This window comes from Elephas maximus, chromosome 8 (assembly GCF_024166365.1).
Source record: "Elephas maximus indicus isolate mEleMax1 chromosome 8, mEleMax1 primary haplotype, whole genome shotgun sequence".
Classification (NCBI taxonomy): Eukaryota; Metazoa; Chordata; class Mammalia; order Proboscidea; family Elephantidae; genus Elephas; species Elephas maximus.
In genome coordinates, this window is record NC_064826.1 from 85,199,087 (window position 1) to 85,209,623 (window position 10,537).

Below are 10,537 nucleotides of genomic sequence, written 5' to 3' on the forward strand. Positions count from 1 at the left end.
CATGCTTGGTAAAGTTGAGGGTCAGTGAAAAAGAGGAAGACCCTCAATGGGATGAATTGACACAGTGGCTGTAACAGTGGGCTTAAGCTAAACAATGGTTTTGAGGATGGCGCAGGACCAGGCAGTGTTTCATTCTGTTGTATATAGGGTCATTATGAGTTGGAACTGACTCAATGGCACCTAACAACAACCACCACCTCTGATCTTGGCTCTATTCTACACTCCATAAGGTACGAATTATGCATAATGTTTTGCAGATGTCATCTTTGTTTTTATTTGGGTCCTTACAATGCTCATGATACGGTTGAGCAGGTACTATGCCCTCCATTTTCACAGATGAGAAGACTGAGGCCTAGGAAAAGAAAATGACTTACCCCACCTCCTATTAAGTTAGCAGGACTAGATGGCAGCTCTCCTACTTGCCGTCTTTTTCCTGCCTGATGATGTCTTCCAAAAGAAGTAAGTAGAGATCAGGTTGTAGATGGTCTAGTTAAGAGCATAACTCTGGCACATTTAAAACAGATTCGAGAATAACAAAATACTAAAATAATTGTGCAACAGTATTTAGAAAAGAAAGTGTGGCTAAAGCTAATTGGAAAAGGCTTAACAGAGAATAAGGGATGGAGGACATTCTAGGTGAGGTAACTACCTGGGCTAAACACTAACGTGAATCTGGCATAGGAACAGATTGTGTAGGGCATAGTCAGGCATTTAGACAGGAATGGAAGAAACGTGACCAGAGGTTGGATTGATGAAGTAGGTCTAAGAATGGCCAAACTCAATTCATTTGCTTATCTTTTTGTTTGTTTGTTTGAGCACCTAATATGTATTGGGGAATCTCTGGGTAGTGTAAACGGTTAATGTGTTCAGCTGCTAACCAAAAGGTTGGAGATTCGACTCTACTCAGAGGTACCTCAGAAGAAAGACCTGGCAATCTACTTCTGAAAAATTAGCCACTGAAAACCTTATGAAGCACAGTTCTACTCTGACATACATGAGGTCACCACAGGTTGGAATCAACGTGATGGCGCTGGCGGTGGTGGTGGGATATGTACTGGACATTGGGAAGACGAAGATTCATAATAGTTTCTGAGAGTATTTACCACTTAAGATGGCAATTAATTGCCCTTCTATTTTCTAATGCACATGCATTACCTTTATATGGTTATTTGTTACTATGTGCGCAATTAAAAGAAAAACTTTTGTCTTCTTTGCAAGACATTGGAATCAGTTACAATGTCATCATAATGAAACAAATACCTTTTCCATTATCATAAAAGGAAACAGCCTTTTGAATGCGGTGTTTCAGTAGACTCTTCTTTTACTGTGGTTCTTTTAGGTAGGAATATTATGATATTGTCACAACTAAATTATTACCTTTTTCTTCTGCCTATTGGGAAAATTAGCTCAGTGTGAAATCACACAGAATCTCTTTCCCTTTTTAAAATCTGAATGGAATAACATAATCAATCGTATGTGTCATCTGAGCTCATTTTTTAATGTGCTAGGAAACAGATATCAACTTAAGCTCGTCTTAACGCTGTAGGACTGAACCACTCTGCAATTACAGGACGGCGGTGATTGATGCAGTGAATCCCATGTGAAATTGTGCACTACAGATTAGTAAGTGAGCACAAGTAAGTTTACTGGGTAATCCTTCCCTAACAGGGACTGTAAATTTGAAAAGAGACTTTCACTTTGTAGGAAGGTGCTGTAGGGTTGGGAGAGAGACAGATGCCAGCCATACCTAGAAGCAGAATCTTTGATGTGGTGAAAAAATGTGAAATTGTTCACTATGGGTGATCTGGTAAGCAAGGTAAACACTTTGCTGACCTTGCCTATTGGATAATCCGCCTCTGGGTGATTATGTGTGTTCCGATGTCTACCTGGTGCCTGGCACAAAGTAGGTGCTCAGCAAGAGCTACTTTAGGCTGGAAATGATTGTGCCAGCTGGGAGAGATCCCAGAGGAGCCAGCACAAATGTCATGTTTGGTTAGGAACTTCGTGAAAGTTCTTTGTGATTCTTTCAAGAGGCACAGGTACCAAGGACGCAGAGCCTTGTCAAAAGGGCAAGAGTTTGTTTACCCATAGCTTTCCGGAGTGTTGAAAAGTGTTGATTGAATAGACTGCTCTCTCCCACCACCTCAGAAGTTTGATTCACCTTGGGCTACTTTTAGTTTCAAGTTCATAAAGAACATTTTTTTTTTTCACTCTTGATAATTGTGGTAACACAATCCTCTGGAATGCCTTTTGGATCATTAATAATTTTTCCAGGACTTTGAATAAATATAATGATAACTTTGGAATTCTCACCTATCGTTACCATTTATACTGGACACTAATGTATTCACTCTGATTTGGGGCACATCTTACAACTGTTTTTGCCCCTAGATAAATTATTTTTATAGCTAAACTTAGAAAGGGTTTGAGTCTCTTTACAAAAAATAAATAACTTTTTTTCTGCAAGATACTGATTCTCTTAATTCCCAAACTATCCCTAATTTCAAGATTCTTGGTTTTCTTAGAAGTTAATTGAACTTGAAACTTGATTTTTTCAGTGTATTTATTTGAAGTTTGGCTCGACTTACTATTTTGGCTGCTCTAGTATAGTATAGTATAGTATTATGGAGCAATTTACAGCTAAAGTGAGGGCCTTGGAGAAGAATATAAAAGTGATATTTTACCATTCTTCTCACTATGTAACACCTTGCTATTTGGAAATTATCTACTAGAGAGAATAGCATCATTCAAATGATTTTTCAATGAAAGTTGCCTGACATAATTTGAATTTTACTTATTCTAATACCTACATCTTTTCTTTCACTGCCAAATCTTTTCAAACCATAGCGACCTACTAGATTAACTGGTCTATGAATTTTAGTACAAGAATAAGCAATATTGACAAAATATGTTTGATATAGTAATTCTTCCTAAAAGACTGAATTATTGACCAAGTTATATTATAAATGGAACCAGCTGATCTCTGGTGGTTTTCTGGAGTCCCCAGGATGTTATCAATTCCTGAAACATTCACTGAGTAGTTTCTCTGTTACAAGTACTGCTCGAGGTTCTAAGGGTGGCATAAAGATGAGTGAGACTGTTTTCACGCTCTTAAAGACCTAATAATTTATGAAGGCGAGAGACCCATGCTTAAGTGACTATAATACAAAGTACATCGTGATTGAGATTAAAACAGAAGCATAAAGCAAGTACTATGGGAGAACAGGGGAGGCTGAAATCATTTCCACTGGTGTGTGGGGGAGTGGGAGATGCCAACTGACTTGGACCTTGATGAACGGCAATTGTTCAATAGGCTGCTCTTCGCTTTTGTAGATCTGAAGGTCAGCAATTGTCCTCGTTCTCAACTATATTATATATTATAGTCCTTGAAAAAAGGCTGTGCAGGTGCCTAGGCAAGCTCAAATCGGGATCTGAGATGGCTGTCCGGAGAAGTGGTGCTGGCCATCCATGCCAGAAGGAAAACAACAACAAAACAAACCCTGTTGATGCCCAGTCAATTCCAACTCATGGTGACCCCAGGTGATGAAGCAGGACTGCGCTCCATGGGACTTTCTTGGCTATAATCTTTACAGAAGCAGATTGTCAGGCTTTTCTTCCTGTGCCTCTGGATGGGCTCCAGCCACCAACCTTTAGGTTAATTAAACCCCAAACCCAAATCCACTGCTGTGGAGTCAGTTGCAACTCATAGCAACCCGATAGGGCTCCCAAGGTTGTAAATCTCTGTGGAAGCAGGCCATCACGTCTTTCTCCTGCAGAGCCGCTGGTAGTTTGAAACCACCGCCTTTGTGGTTAGCAGTAGATGGCTTTCACCACGGCAAACCGTTTGTGCACCCCCCCTCCCCGACCTATCCATCCGTTCCAGAGCAAGGATCTACTGTCTGCGTTGATCTGCACGGGAGGTGGGATGAGAAGGACCACGGAGGGAATGAACGGCATTTGTCTGCTCTTGCCGCTCATTCCTCCACCCTAAAAATGAATGACTGCTTTTGGGCCCCAATATGAGAAGGGTTAGTACTCAAAGCTGAAAACACCGTGTTTTTAAAAGATGTGACATTCTGGGCATTGGATATGCTGCTTTGGAATCTAAGTGACAAAGCGACAGGGAGGAGATACTTCTGTCCTCACAGAGCCGCGGAGTAATTCCAGAACCTGGACACTGTGCCCGGCCGCGCAGCTGGAGAGACCCTGACGCTTGGTGGAGCAGCGCCAGGAAGGGAGAACTCAGCGGTTGTGGCTGAGGCAGGCAGATCAGTTTTGGGGTGTTGGTCTCGTAGGGTGATCAACCATCCTGGTCTTCCCAGGACTATCCCAGTTTCCGAGTCCCTGGGAGCTGTAAATGATTAACGTGCTCAGCTGCTAACCAAAAGGTTGGAGGTTCAAGTCCACTCAGAGGCTCCCCAAAAGAAAGGCCTGGCGATCTGTTTCTGAATTATCAGCCATTGAAAACCCTGTGGAGAACAGTTCCACTCTGACACACAAGGGGTCACCTTGAGTTGGAACTGACCTGAGGGAAGCTGAGAACTGGTATCCCAGTTTTAGCACTGAAAGCTCCACATCCCAGGAAACCCCTCAGTCTGAGGCAAACCAGGACAGTTAGTCCCCCCCCACCTGGACGACAACCACCCATTTCTAACTTTATTTTAAGGGGAAATACGCTCTGAGTGCCATACTCCTTACAAGTGAGGATCTCAACCAGCAGTGAGCATTTACACACCTGAATATAAATGTCCAATCGCATGCCATTTCCCTAGTTGACCTTATGGTACACTATTTGCTTTAAAAAAAAAATTGTAAAACCTAATGTCAAAAAACTCCCATGATAGAGAAACAGCAGCTGTGAAGATGTTAAGAATACCTTATAATTTCTAGACCAGCCATTTTCATGTTCTAACATTATAAATACATTGGTTCTATGAATGCATAAATTTTTAATTTCATGGGTAATTAACTCTTCATAAGAAAAATGATTTCAACTTGAAATCCTACATAGTGATTTGCCTTCTGAAGTTATAAGTAAGTTTTGCAGGTTTTGTTTTGTAGTAAGAAAGGGTATAAGGAAGCTAACATTTGTTCAGAAGTTAGTATAAACTGAACCTACATTTAATTCTTTTAATCCTCACATAAACCGTTAGAGACAGGTATTACTAGTCACATTTTACAAATGAGGAAACTGAGGCACAGAGAGGTGAAATGAAGCAAGGTAATACCACTAGTAAGTGGTAGAGCTGGACCTCCAACCTGGGCCAGTTTGACTATGGCCCCCCATTTTTTGTCTTACATTTTTCTACCTATACCAACTGCTGTCAAATTGATTCCGACTCATAGCAACCCTATAGTACAGAGTAGAACTGCCCCATAGGGTTTCCAAGGCTGTAAATGTTTTCAGAAGGAGACTGCCACATCTTTCCTCTGAGGAGCAGCTGGTGGGTTCGAACTGCCGACACTTCAGTTAGCAACTGAGCTCTTCAACCACTGCGTCACCACGGCTCTGCCTATGGGGATTTAAAATCATTGTGTTCTTATCAGTAGAGTCCTAATCCATGGTTTGGTGATATATCATGGACTATGGTCATGACAGGAGTCCCTGGATGGTGCAAACGGGTAAGCACTCAACTACCAGTTGAAGGGTTGGCAGTTCCAACCAACCCAGCTCCGCTTTGGAAGACAGTCCTGGCGATCTGCTTCTGAAAGGTTGTAGCCTTGAAAATCCTATGGAGTAGTTCTACTCTGCACACATGGGGTTACACGGGGTTGTCACGAGTCACAATTGACTTGCTGGCAACTAACAAAAACATGGTCATAAGCAGAGAACTGCTTTTGTCCTCTCTTGCCAACATGTAGACTTTGGTGCCAGAAAGACCTAGGTTCTTTTATCATTCTGAAATGATCTTCTTTATCACCAATAATGCATTTTGCCTAACTGTCTAGTGTGTCTAATACTAACGTAGCTACACTAGGATTTTTTTGTATTTACCCTACCTTGTTTATCCATTTAATGTCAACATTTTTGAGCCATTTTTAGTGGAATCTCTTGTCACCGAATATAGCTATTTAAAAATATAAACAGTGAGCTCTTTTAATTACCAAGCTTAGGCTACATTTATTATGACTACTAATGTATTTAGATTTATTTCTACCATCTTATTTTGTTCTTTCTGTGTACCATGCTTTTACTTTTTTCTTTTTCTTGCCTTCCGTTGAATAAAGTTTCCTTATTTCTCTTCTTTCCTCTACTAGTTTGGATATATTTTTTACCCTTCTCCTGAACAAAACAAAGATATTAGAATGTGTTCAATTTCAATAACCCTCTTTAGCTATTTTGTTTGTTTGCCCTCCTGAGTTAGACCTTATTATTTTCCCCCTGTCCAAGTTGTATGCTGTTTTTCCTATTTCCCATTTATTTATCTATGCTGTATTCTGAATAATTTCTTCAAATGTGTCTTCTAATTTGTGATTTTCCCTTCAGCATGTCTAACCTGCTGCTTAATTCATCCATTAAATTTTTTATTTTAATAGCTATAATTTTTAAAATGATTATTTTTGGAATTTCTATTGTTATTTTTTATCTTTTTCTATTATAGTGCTTTATTCTTTTCTTAGGACTTTGATTCACTTTTATGCTTCTAATTATTTTAAGTGTATCTATAGTGGTGGCATAGATTCCGTCTTCACAGTAACATGCAAGCCACCACAGTACAACAAACTGACAGACAAGTGTTGGGCAAAGGTGCTGTAAAAGATCTCTTCAAAGTGTTAAAAAGCAAAAATGTCACCTTGAGGACTAAGGTGCCCTTGATCTAAGCCATGTAAATAAAAAAAAAAATTTTTTTTCCATATGCATGTGAAAGCTGGATAATGAATAAGGAAGACTGAAGAGGAATTGATGCATTCGAATTAGTGTGGGTGAAGAATATTGACTATACCATGGACTGCCTGAAGAACAAACAAACCTGTCTTGGAACAAGTATAGCCTGAATGTTTCTTAGAAGCAGGCAAGACTTCGTTTCACATATTTTGAACATGTTATCAGGAGGGAACAGTTCCTGGAGAAGGTCATCATGCTTGGTAAAGTAGAGAGTCAGCAAAAAAGAGGAAGACCATCAACGCAATGAACTGACACAGTGGCTGCAACCATGGGCTGAACATATCAACCATTTTGAGGATGGTTACAGGACCAGGCAGTGTTTCGATCTCTTGTACCTAGAGTCACTATGAGTTGGAACCGAATCGACGGCTCCTAACAACATTTTCTGTAGAAGGAGCCCTGGTGGCACAGTGGTTAAGCACTTGGCTGCTAACAGAAAGGTGGACAATTTGAACCCACCAGTCACTCTTCAGGAGAAAAGACCTCATGATCTTCTCCTGTAAAAGTTACAATGCTTAGAGTTTTGGTCTTTATTTGCTTGTTTTGTTCTTTATTTCAAGGCAAGATTTACTGCTTTACGAACACACACGATGCTTAATCTTAACAGAAAAATGACATCAGATAATCAGAATACCTTTAGCATTGAGATAGCTGCTAGTTTGGCACAAAATATAAGTTATCAGAAGCAGGGAGACATTAAAATAAACTATATTTTATATTTGAGTACATCTGGAGCACTTGTTCAAATATTTTGCTTGAATTAAGCCCATTAATACTCTTTAAACGTAAAATTTTAATACTTATCCTGGGTTCTGACCCTAGTGTTTGATCTAAATGACATTTCATAAGTAAATGTCTTTGGCAAGTACAATTACAGGAACCTTGGTGGCATAGTGGCTAGGAGTTCAGGGAAGAATATTGACTATACCATGGACTACCAAAAGAATGAACAAATCTGTCCTAGAAGAAGTATGGCCAGAATGGTCCTTAGAAGCAAGGATGGAGAGACTACATCTCAGATACTTTGGACATGTTGTCAGGAGGGATCAGTCCCTGGAGAGGGACATCATGCTTGGTAAAGTAGAGAATCAGTGAAAAAGAGGAAGACCCTCAATGAGATGGATTGACACAGTGGCTGAAACAATGAGCTTAAGCATGACAACGATTGTGGGGATGGCTCAGGACCAGGCAGTTTTTCGTTCTGTTGTACATAGGGTTCCTGTGAGTCGGAACTGACTTGATGGCACCTAACAACAACACAACAGTACAATTACTGGTACATATAGAATTTTAAAACATGTTGGTTTGAGTATAAAATTTGGTTTGATACATGATATAAACTTTTCAAAGTTGTATACTTAAATTCAAGGAAAGGTTTTTTTGTGAATTATTTCTACTGGAGAATGTATTTAAACATAAACCGAACATGAAGCAGTGATCTGTTAACGGGACAGGTCAGTTATCTGAGCTGTGTGAATCACTGTCTGGCACTACAGTTGAATAATTTTGCCACTGAGCTCAGAAGCATAACGTTTCAAAAGCATTTTGTAATGAAACAAGGTGGTAACTTCAAGAGTAGAGCTGGAACTATGCAAGTAGTTCGTAAAGAAGCTGCCAGCCCTGTTCTAAAGGAAGATCTCATTACATGAAAAGTAGGCCTTTCGTGGTTTGTTGCTGAATTCCAAATAGCCTCAGATCCAGAAATGCCAGGATGGTACCTTTCAAATGCATTGAGTGTGAATTGCACCTTGAACTTGACCATTCCTTCTTCTGTTAAATCTTTTCACATAGCTGCTACTGCTGGAAGCTGTCCATCTTCTTGTCAGACAGCCCTCTCAGGACCCGGAGCAGAGCTGTAGGGATCTGCCATCTCTTATGGCAGATGTGGCCCATCACAATATACCTCCTGCAGGTTTAAATTCTGGACATGGCTTATTGCAACCAGAGGGGTGTAGGGCCATTATGTGAACGCAGAAGAAAAATCCATCAGGAGTGATGTACAGGTGGCCCATCTTGTATAGCCTGTAGCGGTCCACCAGCAGTCACCAGCAGGATCCCTTTGCTGTGCATGTGCACATCACGCATGATTCCGTTCACTGCAAATTCGTTCCCGCAGTGGGACTGGAGCTCACTGAGGTCCACCCTGCAGGCACGCACTCAGGGCTCTACATCTCTCCAGAGCTTTGGTTTTTAGTTACCTTTTTCATTTCCGGTACCAAATAATTCTCCTTTCTTGTGAGCTCTGGTTTGCATTTTAAAAATTACGTATTTTATTCAGCATTTCTAGTTTATTTTCATCATCTTAGTTCTTCATTTTTACAGAATTGGAATCTCGCAAACGCCAATTCTCTCGTTGCTAAGTCCTGTGTGTGCACAAAACGGCAGTCACCCGTTGGCATGTATGTAAGGGAGTTATACAAATATATCTAGGCTAGTGTATCAGCAGCCATCACAGGGAAAAGAAGAGGACCTGATGGAGTAGTAAGAAAATCCACTTCCACCAAGGAAGTATGGGGTAGATGGAAAAACAAACTTTGAAGTTATATCCATCTCTTACTACCTGAATGACCTCAAGCAAGTTACAGTCTCTTTCTCCTTTCAGTTCAGTTTCTGGAAGAATGAATAATAATACCAACCTTGCACAACTGTTAGAATTAAATGAAAGAATGCAGCAAATACTTGGCAAAATACCTGGCACACAGTGAGTGCTCAATAAATTATAGTTCCCTCCCTCCATCAAAACAGCCGAGAGAATAGGCTTGTATGTTGTCATATCATTAATTAGAAATTGCTATACAGAAAGATGGGAACCCTGGTGGTGTAGTGGTTAAGAGCTATGTCTGCTAACCACAAGGTCAGCAGTTCAAATCCACCAGGAGCTCCTTGGCAAGCCCTATGGGTCGGTTCTACACTGTCCTATAGGGTCGCTGTGAGTTGGAACGAGTATAATGAGTAGTTTACAGGAAGACATTTTAGCAACTAATTTTGGTGCATAATCAACTTGGCCTTTTGAAATTTGGAGTCCTTTAGGATCCAACTGGAAACAAAGGTTAATAAAGTTGCAAAGCCTGACTTATCCCTCATTCACACTCCCCCCACACTGGTGACTTGCAGCCTCTGAGTCTCAAATTATGGGATCTTTCCAACACTGTCACCATCTTTGAAAGATCTGAATGGGGTCATTGGTTTACGCTCCTGTTCATCTGATCTTATTGAGGAGAAATGACATCTGTGTAAAACGGTAGAACATTTCCCCTTGCTGTATCCTTCCCCCCCCTACATCTCAGCTGTGAATGAATGAGGGGAGGCACTAAGTGGAAAAGACGACCAAGTCCCTGGCTACTCCTTCATACTGATAAAATCTATGTCAGTGTTCCGTGAGGATTGAGAGTTTGAAGGAACTTCAGAAATCATTAACTTGTTGGGAATTGTCAAACCTTCTTCCTGGTATCAGTCTCTAGCAGACTTAGGTGGTTTTTTGTAACAAAATGACGAATATTAATTATACCCTGGAAGATAATGATGAAGTTGTTACAGAGAACTGCTTATGCTAGAGAACTAAAAATGATCTTCTACATTATTAAGGATGTATGGTCTAAGATTGGGATTGGCCGGAATGTTAAAGATGGGCTACTTCTCCCCACTTTAGTA

General features: G+C 40.4%; 1 pseudogene; it reads right to left on the reverse strand.

Annotated features, from left to right (window-relative positions):
- Positions 1-8,607: 8,607 nt before the first annotated feature.
- Positions 8,608-8,898, reverse strand: LOC126081764 (UPF0450 protein C17orf58-like; annotated as a pseudogene).
- Between the last annotated feature and the right edge of the window lie 1,639 nt (positions 8,899-10,537).